Below are 11,010 nucleotides of genomic sequence, written 5' to 3' on the forward strand. Positions count from 1 at the left end.
TTTGGTGGAAGTCTTTCTCTGAAGCTGGGAAACTTCCTGTGGGTAAGATAGAATGTAAGTGCCAGGGAAGTAACACCCCCCAGGAGTGCCCTCCACCACCAAAGGGTGTTGTGACTCTGAGGCTTGTTTCTACATCATTTCCTCAAGTTTCCATGTGGAATTAAACTCCAATTGCCCACAATACAGATGACTTGATAAACACATCCATGGTTGATTTCCTTTTCTTCCCTGTCTCACTTCCTCATTCCTTTACCCTGGGTTTCCTGCACCTTCCAAAGAAACTACTTGCATTTAAATCCTTGTCTTGGGGTTTGCTTCTGGAAGAACCCAAAAAGAAGACAGAGGCAGATGATTCTGCAGAGTAAAGGAGATGTAAGAGTCAAAGATACTCCCGAAGGATTAGGTGTCTGGTTTGGGTGACATCCTCTGAAACCTGGAACTCTGGGACAGGAATGCATTTGGGTGGGAATGGGAGGAGACAGTGAGTTATGCTTATGACCTGGTGAATCTGAGATGCCTGTGAAACATTTTGGAAGGGATGCCCCACAGGCAGTTGGCTCTGTGGGTCTGGTGCTCGGGAGAAAGTTCTGGATGGAAGAGAACCTGTGTTAGAATCATCAGAGTCATTCATGACTCACCTCAAGGTGTGGGCGTGCCTGTGTCTTTACCATCTCCTGAATCATGTCTGATCTTTTCTCCCCAGCTCCTACCCAGACAGAAGGAGAGAATGTGGAGGTGTTTATGTGGGTGGGAGCCGAGAAAGTGTTCATTAGAGGGAAGAGAGAGGAAGCGCATTTATATTGAGGGAGCATTTATTGAACTTTTGTCAGCGGATGCAAGCAAATTGCTGATACATTTCAAAAAAAAGTGTGGAAGGTTTTCCTTGCCCTGCAGGGAGTGTTTTTTTTTAATAAGTCATGTGGTCAGGGGTGTCAGTGTAACGTTTCTCAGCTGGTGCTGCAGACACTCTGAGAGTCCGTTGGAGAAATCATTCGGGCTTCCAAAGGCCATCATGGACATATCACCATGCTTTCTTTGCATCCTATACTCTCAAAGTAGAACGTATCTTTGAAGAGGTCTGGTCTACCATCCTACCTGACAAATGCTGGGATCCTTCTGTTGAATTTCTAACTGGAGGTTGTTGTTGAGCTTAGATTCCCTGGGCGATGAGGAGCTGATTTCTTTGCAAGGAAGACCATCTGCATGGTTTAACAAGCTTCCATTGTTATATAGTTCTTTTTTGAAGCTGAACTATGCCTCTCCATCATTTCCACTCATGGGATCTAATGTTTCTCCCACACAAATGCCCCACTGACCTCCTCTCCTCCCTGTAAGAAGCCTTGTACAGAGCTAAAGGTAGTGGCTTGCCAGGCTCACTTGAGTCTTCTCTTGTTTGGACTGAACTTGCTTTTGGTCATCTTGTTCCCAAAGCTGGGGACTCAGTCCATCCTAGGTAACGGTCAACCAGAGTCAAGAGCTCAAGGCCAGAGAGTCTGACAACCTGGAATGTGTAGGCTGCCACGTGGGCTGCTCAACCCTAGGGGGCACCATTCCTATTGCAGACATCCTGCACCACCATACTTGGCTGCCTTGAGGATGGGCTTCGACCTCTTCTCAGCAACTTTGCAGAAGCACACAGTTGCTTGTTTGATAGAGAGATAGTTATGGAAAGATAGAGAGAAGGCCTAGAAAATCAAAAGGAATGATCCTATGTCCAACGCGTCTCTTAGGCTAGGAGACTGGTGGTCACCTCTAATGCCTCCTTCTCCTCATCAAGTTTTACTGAGTTTGCCTCCTTCTAAATACATCCATATCCTCCTACATGTCTCTGTCTCCCCTGTTGTCATTCCATCCAGTTCACCATCGTCTGGATTATTCAACAACCTCCCCTCCACGCCTTCCAATCCATTCTCCATATAGCAGCTGGAGTTATCTTCCTAAAATTCAAATTCACTATGTCTCTTCCCTGTTTAGAATTTTTCAGGGGCTTCCCAATGTTCTTAGGCCAAAGATCAACATTTTCCACAAGGCACTGCATGATCTTGGGCCCCATTCTCCTGCCGAGTTTTTCCCCAGCTGAGGGGCCATGGTGTTTGGATGGGTGCAGTAGTAGTTACTGGGAGATTTTAGAACAGGGTTTCTCAACCTCAGCACTACCAGCATTTGGAGCCAGGTAATTCTTTGTTGCGGGCGGTTGTCCTGTGCATTGCAGAATGTTGAGAAATATCCCTGGGCTCTACCATTAGATACCATTAGCACCTCTTCTCCCCAGTGGTGACAATCAAAAATGCTTCCAGACGTTGTCAGCTGTTGCCTGGGGGACAAAATAACTGCCGGTTGAGAAACGTTGCTTTAGACCGAGACCCGGATGTGAGTCCACTCCCAGCTCGGCCTCTTGCTGGTTGTGTGATCTTTGGGAGGTCACTTAACCGTTCTGTGCCTCAGTTTCCTCACCTATAAAATGAGGTTACTAACAGGAGCTACTACTTGGGGATATGACAATCAAATCAGATCATTCGCATCTAGCGCTTGGCAACATAGTGCCAAGAGTATTATGTGTCCCGTAAATACGTGCCGGTTATTATTATTGCTGTTATTGCTGTTGTTGGTTTTCTCAACATTCCCACCCTAACCCACTTCGGGGGTGGGTTGATGTTGAAGAGAAAAGTTCTTCTGATACACACAATGGCCACCTGCCCCCACCCCGCCCCAACACCCCCCATAAAAAACAGCAGCTTCTTCCCGAGCCAGGGAAGAAATCAACCTGACCTTTTTTTTTTTTTTTTTTTTTCTGAAAAGTCAGTTTCCTGAGGCAATGAGCATAAATGGCTTTTCTCCTTTGGGAGATGGTGGCCTTTTCCAGGGGACGGTTTAATCTTTTGGAGACAGGTGAATATGAGCTGCTGTAATCCTGCAATGCTACCAGGAGAGTTGGGGAGAGGGAGAGAATTTCAATAGTGCCTTAGAGACTCTTAGGGTGTTTCAACAATAGCACTTTGAGGCTTGAACTCCCCCCTGGGACGCATTCCTGGAAATAACAACTTGGGCTGGTAGGAGGGAATTTTATGGGTGGAAAGGGGGAAGGTCCTGTCTTTCCCAGGGTCATGTTCAATTCCCCCTAGCAGGCAGGTAGGTGGAATTATTTTTATTTATAGATTGGGAAACTGAGGTTCAGAGAGAGAAAGGCATCTGCGCAAGGATGCGCCGTGAGTTAGTGCTGGTGACAGATTTTTCAAAACTCTTGAAGTATAATTGACTTACAATCTTATAATATATATATATAACAATATTCCTTTGTCTCTCTGCCCTCCTCCCCCTGCTCTGTGCCCTGGGAGGCCAACCTTTAGGGACTGCATCAGTGGCTCCCTTACATTTTGGATTCTTGTTGGGTTTGGCCAATGGGGAAGCAACAGCAGGAGATCCAAGGGTGGGAGGAGAGAGAGGTCAAACTAACTTCCCTTCCTTTTCCTCCCTCCCTAGAGGCCCCTGCTAAGTTCAGCCATTCTGTCTGGCTTTTGGTAACTGCTGCTCCCTTTCCCCTTTTAGACCTAGGAGTGGTGACTCCAGAATACTGCATGAGCCCTTGTTGGCTTTCGCTAGCCTTGCCCTTGCCTTTATCAATAAGATACGTTATTAAATTCATCTCACTTACCATGTTTGAGTATGCCTTTGGATTTCTGCTGAGTCTCTCTTCAGGGAGACCAGAAAAAGAGGGCAAAATCCAGGCTTTACCTCCCCCAGGCTCTGGGTTCTGATGGACCATGTTCTGTTCACCTCTGAGTTCTCACTACAGCACAGAGCGCAGAGTAGGTGCTCAGTGAATGTTTACTGACTGGAATTAATGGGATTTATAATTAAGACAGAAAGAAGTCAGGGCAGTGAGCTCCGCCTCCCTGAGCTTGCCAATGTGTGCCAATGCTGTGGGCATCAGAAGGACATATTGGTAAGTGGCAGGAGGTGTGGATGGATTCTGTGATCTAGCTGTGCAGTCTTACCCTCAGGGTCCTATTGGGTTTATGGAAAGTCCAATAGGGAGTTTGGTGACCCATTGCGACATGTTTGCAAAGAGCAGCATCTTAGTGGAGACTCTGGAGATGAGGGGAGTGTGAAAAGCTCAGAGAGAGGAAGCTACCTACCCAAGGTCACACAGCTAGAAGCACAGAGTGAGCCCAAAGCTTGTGACCTAATCACTGTGACAGCCATCACCTACTGGGCACTTACCGTGGCCACATGCTCTGCTTAGCTTATCTTGGTTTTTGCAAAAATCTCACAAGGAAGGTATCATTAGCTCTTTTCACAGGTGGTAAAACTGAGGCTCAGAGAGGTAAAGGGATTCATCCAAGGTCACATAGCTAAGAAGACACGTAGCTGGGATTCAAATCTGACTTTATAACTACAGTCTTCTACTTCAATTTGCTCTTTGTGACCACTAGTGTCTAAATCTACTTCCCTAGGATTTATTTTCTTTTAAGAGTTCTTGCCAAGTCTCAAAACAGTTTGGGGCTCAAAGAGAAAGAAAGGAAAAAAGTAAATAAATTGTAAAATTCGGGGGTAATTTTAACTTTTGAGTGGTAGGCAAAGACTGACCAGGTCTGGACAGCTCTGGCCTCTGCCTGGTTCCCCTGTCACATCACAGGGGAATGGTTAAGAGGGGCCCAGGGCATGGGCAGAGTAGGAGCTAGAGCAGACAGAGCCCACCCAGGTGTCTGGGCCATGGCAGGGCAGGTCCTACGTTGTTTGTGGGGAGCTAGAAAGACCCTTCTTCCTGCTAAGAAGCCAAAGCTCCAGGGCCACAGATCCAACAAGGGATTCTAGAGTTTTAGAATCTTTCATTTGTTCATTCATTCATTCATTCAATTATGAATGAATTATTATTAATCAATCAATTATTATTAATCAATTATTCATTCATTCAATTATGATCGAGCGCCTCCTTTTTGACAGAACTGGAGATGCACTGGTGAGCAAAATGCCTTGGCACTTGTCCTTGTGGGGTGGAGAGTCTGCAGGGGGTGGGGACATTACTTGAGCTATCATGATCGCGTACTTTGAGTGTCATGAGAGGGGAAGCAGAAAAAGTGGCCCCTAGGAGGCGATATTTAACTGGAGACCTGAATTCATGATGTAAGAGCCAGTGGGAGGAGAATATACAAAGGTCAGTGACCCAGGAGGAGGTTGAAGAACATAGTCATCCCATAGGCAACTGGGAGTCACTAGAGGTTTTAGAGCAACCTTGATGAGAACTGGAGGCCAGACATGGCTGCATGATGGAGGGCTGCTTGGAAGAGGTGGCACTGGAGGCAAAAGAGTCCATGAAGACACTGCAGAGAGGTTTGGGTTGGTGATGATGCCGATCTAGATGGACACAAGGGGAGCAACTGGATGGACATGAGGAATTTTTAGAAGATAGAGGTTATTGAACAGGGACTGGTAGAGAAGGGCTAGTTAAGAGTGACCCTTTGGAATTAGTTGTCTTGTCATTTTCCATACTCTTGTCCCCTAAATGTCAAAGCTACATCCCAAATTTCAGACGACAAACCAGTTCCCACTACTCACTCTGCCTCTAGTCCCTGTGCTCTGAGGGCCCCCATCCTTTACCCACCCTGTGACCCTAACTTCAGCACTATTCATTCAAAAAATATTTATTGGGCACCTACTACACGCCAGGCACTGTTCTAGCTGCTGGGAACCACAGCAGTGAACAAATCAGACAAGGTCCCTACCCTCCTGAGTGCTAACGTTTTAGTGGGGAAGACAGACCATCAACAGATGAAAGGAGGAGGTAATTTCAGAGGTGAGCGCTGTGAAAGCAGTAAATAAAACAGGATGATGTGACAGAGAGTGACTGGGCTGGCCAGATGGGGTGATAGAAGGAGGTGTCTCCAGCGGGGCATCGTGATGTGAGTCCTGGAGAGAGCTGAGGTGGGGCTGTGGAGGAGGTCATTCCTGGTGGGGAGAGCCCGTGCATACGAGGACTGAAAGGCGAGTGGCATTTGATGGGGTGAAGTCAGGGCAGCCTTCCGTGGCTTGAACGCATGAACCATGTAGACCTTAGCAAGGAGTTTTGCCTTTATTTTAGGTTCAGTTTCACTGCTGTAGCAAGAACAGATGGTAGGGGGCAAGAGCAAAAGCAGGGAGACCATTTGGGAGGCTATCTTGCTAGTCTAGGCAAGAGAAGATGGTGGCATGGACAACCATGGAGACCCTGGAGTGGAGAACCCAGCGGGCAGGTGTACGGATTACATACGGGGAATTGTGGGGAGAAGTAAGGGATCCTCTTGGTCATGGACAAGCTGCTGGGATCACCTGTCTGGAATCCTTGGCATTTGTCCTTTCACCCACCTTTGGTTCCCAGGCCACCATCTCGCTGCGAGCAATGGAATAGCATGACGTATCTCACGTTGGCTGCCAGGTGCTCTGCCTCTCTCTAGACCATCTGTTTCTTCTTCTATTCAAGGCTGAAGTCTTCTTCCCAAGACTGGGCCACCTTGCTCCAAGATGGGCATCCCTTACCCTTGTTCCCAGGATATTCATACCTCTTATTTTCATTCTCCAAAGAATTTGGCAAAAATATCCATGGGGTCTCAAGCTTTCCTTGCTATTCTTTCACAGCCAATGTGAGTAAATGGGGGAGGATGGGGATTATTATAAGTCGGGACCCAGAGAGACCTGAAGAGTCCCTCTGGCTGATAGAGCTCCCCAGTCATCTACCACAGTGCCTGAAATTCCACGATTACTGAGCCTCTTCTTCAGGTTAATCACGGTTCTCTTCAAATGCAAATGTGGCCGGGATGGGCACCTCACATTAGTCTCAACCTACATATCAGTGGCTTTGTCATCCCTACTACAAGGAAATCAGCCCGCCTGAAAGTTTGATAACTGGGGATGGTTTAAAGGGCACAGAGGTTTTTGAAGCCAGAAAGATGCACCTTGGAGTCTTATCTCTGCCACTTGTCAGCTGTATGACCTTGGAAAATTTCTTAATTTCCTTGACTCTCAGTTTCCCCATTGTAAACGGGGCTCAAGAACACTGCCCTTGCAACACTACTTGAAGATTAAGGGCAATGAAAGTGACGCACCCAGCACTGGGCTTCGCCCATGATGCTCAAAAATTTCCCTTCCTTCTCTTTGCTTGATCTGGGTCTCTGGCTCCATCCTGTCTGCCTGGCCCAACTCTTCCTCTTCCTTCGGTCTTGCGAGTCTTGGCTGAGGCATGGCCTAGGGCAACCTCTCTTTGAAGAGGCTGCCAAATGTCAGCCCCTCTATCATAAAACTTTCTCTCCCCTTTAGGCCTGGAGGAGGGCTGGCCAGTCTGACTGTGTCCGTCCCTCTGTGATTGAGGTCCGCAATCAGCCCAGCTGCTTGATGGAGTCAGAGCCAGCTGATTAGCAGGGCGCACTTCGGCCTCAGGTTAATGGATGAGCCCCCGCTGTGGCTACAGAGTCATTACCAGTTAAAAGGTCCGAGGCCAGGGCTCCATGGTCTTGGGGGGTGGTGGGGTCTGGCCCCATTTAAATGCAGAATCGGGAAAACCATCTTATACCAGCCAGCAGCCCAGAGCTAAGGTGAGGGTCCAGGACCCTCTGAGTGTGGCCCGAGAGCTCCATGCTCAGCCTCAAATTGGCCAGATGGGTTTTACTTGTCTCAAGGGAGGCAGCTGAGAGGTGTGGCAAGAGCAGGTTTTCAGGGGTCAGACAGACTTGGGGGGAGTTCCAGCCGTGCCATCTATTCCCCCTTGGAGGCTGGACCAGGCGTTTAAACTCTGTGCTTTCATGTCCTCATCTATGAAGTGAAGTTAAAAATGCCTGTCTCCTGGGGAGTGCGGAGCTCACTCAGGGCTGATGGCCCCTGGTGCCAGCACAGATGCGCTCCTCCCTGTCCTGGGAGTGTGTCCCTTGTTGGTCAAGGATTCTCTGCCCAGACTGTTCCTGACGACGGATTGACTTTTCAAGTCTTAACTGAGTACCTACCTATTCTGTGCCAGGTATGCTGCCAGGGGAAGGGATAAGACACTATCCCCAAATTCAAGGAGCTTGTGGTCTTGAACATGGGGACAGTGACCGCTGGAACAATGAGAGAGAAACAGAAGGGGTGCGGAAACCCTGAGCAGGAGCCCTTGACCGAGAGCGCAAGGCAGGGATGCTTCCTGGAAGGGGTGACACTAACCCCGGTGCTGTGGCTAGAGACGCACGAAAGTAACATTTCAGGCTCTGAGAACGATCGATGGAAAGGTCCAGAAGCGAAGGAGTGAGGCAGGTTTGTGGATGGAAATGACAAGCGTTCAGTGCCTGAGACACTGCTGGATGATGGAGTTCATGACTGAGTGACTTAGTGAATAGGGGAAGCAGTGAATGGAGAATGAGTGATTGAATTTGTGACTGAATGAATGAAGGCCCGAATGGAGGTAGGAGTGAGTGAATGAGCAATTTGGAGAATGAGTGAATACATGACCGCTTTGCTCTGATGTCACTGTTTCCTTACTGGAAATTGCAGTCTCCCCCTCCCACCCACAGTCTCCATCATCCTTTCCCTCCACTGCTTAGAGTTTTTTTTTTCATAACACTCAACCCCCTGTACATATATATAATTTCCTGATTTATTATAAATATTGTTTATTGCCTGTGCCTCCCCTCTTATCTACCAGGGCAGGAATTTTTTTTTTAATTTTGAATTTAAATTTTTATTGATATATATTTTGCTTTTAAATGTTTGCAAATTATTTTATTTTATTTTATTTTTTTTAACATCATTATTGGAGTAAAATTGCTTTACAATGTTGTGTTAGTTTCTGCTATATAACAAAACGAATCAGCTATACGTACACATATATCCCCATATCCCCTCCCTCTTGCGTCTCCCTCCCACCATCCCTATCCCACCCCTCTAGGTGGTCACAAAACACCGAGCTGATCTCCCTGTGCTATGCGGCTGCTTCCCACTAGCTATCTATTTTACATTTGGTAGTGTATATATGTCCATGCCACTCTCTCACTTCGTCCCAGCTTAGCCTTCCCCCTCTCCATGTCCTCAGGTCCATTCTCTATGTCTGTGTCTTTATTCCTCTCCTGCCCCTAGGTTCGTCAAAACCTTTTTTTTTTTCAGATTCCATATATATGTGTTAACATACGGTATTTGTTTTTCTCTTTCTGACTTACTTCACTCTGTATGACAGCCTCTAGGTCCATCCACCTCACTACAAATAACTCAATTTCATTTCTTTTTATGGCTGAGTAATATTCTATTGTATATATGTGCCACATCTTCTTTATCCATTCATCTCTCAATGGACACTTAGGTTGCTTCCATGTCCTGGCTATTGTAAATAGAGCTGCAATGAACATTGTGGTACATGACTCGTTTTGAATTACGGTTTTCTCAGGGTATATGCCCAGTAGTGGGATTGCTGGGTTGTATGGTAGTTCTATTTTTAGTTTTTTAAGGAACCTCCATACTGTTCTCCACAGTGGCTGTATCAATTTACATTCCCACCAACAGTGTAAGAGGGTCCCTTTCCTCCACACCCTCTCCAGCATTTGTTGTTTGTAGATTTTTGGATGATGGCCATTCTGACTGGTGTGAGGTGATCCTCACTGTAGTTTTGATTTGCATTTCTCTAATGATTAGTGATGTTGAGCATCCTTTCATGTGTTTGTTGGCAATCTGTATATCTTCTTTGGAGAAATGTCAATTTAGGTCTTCTGCCCATTTTTGGATTGGGTTGTTTGTTTTTTTGTTATTGAGCTGCATGAGCTGCTTGTATATTTTGGAGATTAGTCCTTTGTCAGTTGCTTCATTTGCAAATATTTTCTCCCATACTGAGGGTTGTCTTTTCATCTTGTTTATGATTTCCTTTGCTGTGCAAAAGCTTTTAAGTTTCATTAGGTCCCATTTGTTTATTTTTGTTTTTATTTCCATTTCTCTAGGAGGTGTGACAAAAAGGATCCTACTGTGATTTATGTCATAGAGTGTTCAGGGCAGGAATTTTTTTTTATCAGTTTTGTTCACTTTTGTGTCTTTGGTACGGTGCCCTGGCACATAGTAGGTGCTCAATAAATGCTTGTGGAATGAATGAATTTCATGAGAAGAGAGTGAGGGCCTGGGGGAGAGAATTTCCAGAGCCCGAGCTTCTGGGTCCCTTCCTCAGTCCCCGCAGCCATGCTCCAGGGAATGGATGCACCCAGCCTCCTTCCTTCTAGATCTTCCTTTGCAAAACTCAGCAGCCCTGGTGCCTGGGTCCTCAGAGATGCTGCCCTGGGTCCATCAGGCACCGCCCCGGAGTTGGCCTTGGAGGGGAGGGCAGGGAAGGATGGAGGGAGGTGGTGGGAGGAAGGGAGGGATGGAGGGAGGTGGGCGGAAGGCGGGAGCTGCTGGTGAAAGCCATTCTGTCTCCTCCAGCCACCTCAGCAGTGACCACTTGTCAGAAGAACCAGCAGGGGGGGAAAATGACCAAAAAAATCAGGTCCAATTTATCACCTTCAAATTGTGTTGAACAAGAGACCGGAGCTACTTGGTTTTAAGGAAGCTCCCTGTTCCCCCCACACAGAGCAAACACCACTAAATGCCTCTCCAACCGCACAGCTGAGTGTTGGCAACGTGCCTGCCAATTAAAGGGTTCCCTGCCATGGGGGCTGATCCACAGTGGCTGTCGAGGGGGGCCAGAGGAGAGAATGGAATCATTAAAATGGGAGAACAAAGGGGGCGGGATGAGCTCGAAAGGGATTAAGGCACAGAGAAAAATGCTGCCTTTCTGGGGCATTTATGCCCGGGGTTGGCCTGGGTGCTTCTGGCAGAATTGACTTCTGGCCCAGGTAGATGGTAAGGGCTAGATGCCAGGCGGATCTGGGATGCACCTACATGGAAGGCTTCCAGGAGGAGCCCAAATATCTTCATGACTACTGAGCCCCTTTCTTCTCAGTTCACCAGCTTGTAGGGAGCAGTGGTTGCAATGATTTCCCAACCTTGTCGATCCAAGCTTTGCCCCAATTCAATGCTTCAGTCAGCTCTTCTGCC

Source organism: Balaenoptera physalus (assembly GCF_965194825.1).
Source record: "Balaenoptera physalus genome assembly, chromosome: 7".
Lineage (NCBI taxonomy): Eukaryota > Metazoa > Chordata > Mammalia > Artiodactyla > Balaenopteridae > Balaenoptera > Balaenoptera physalus.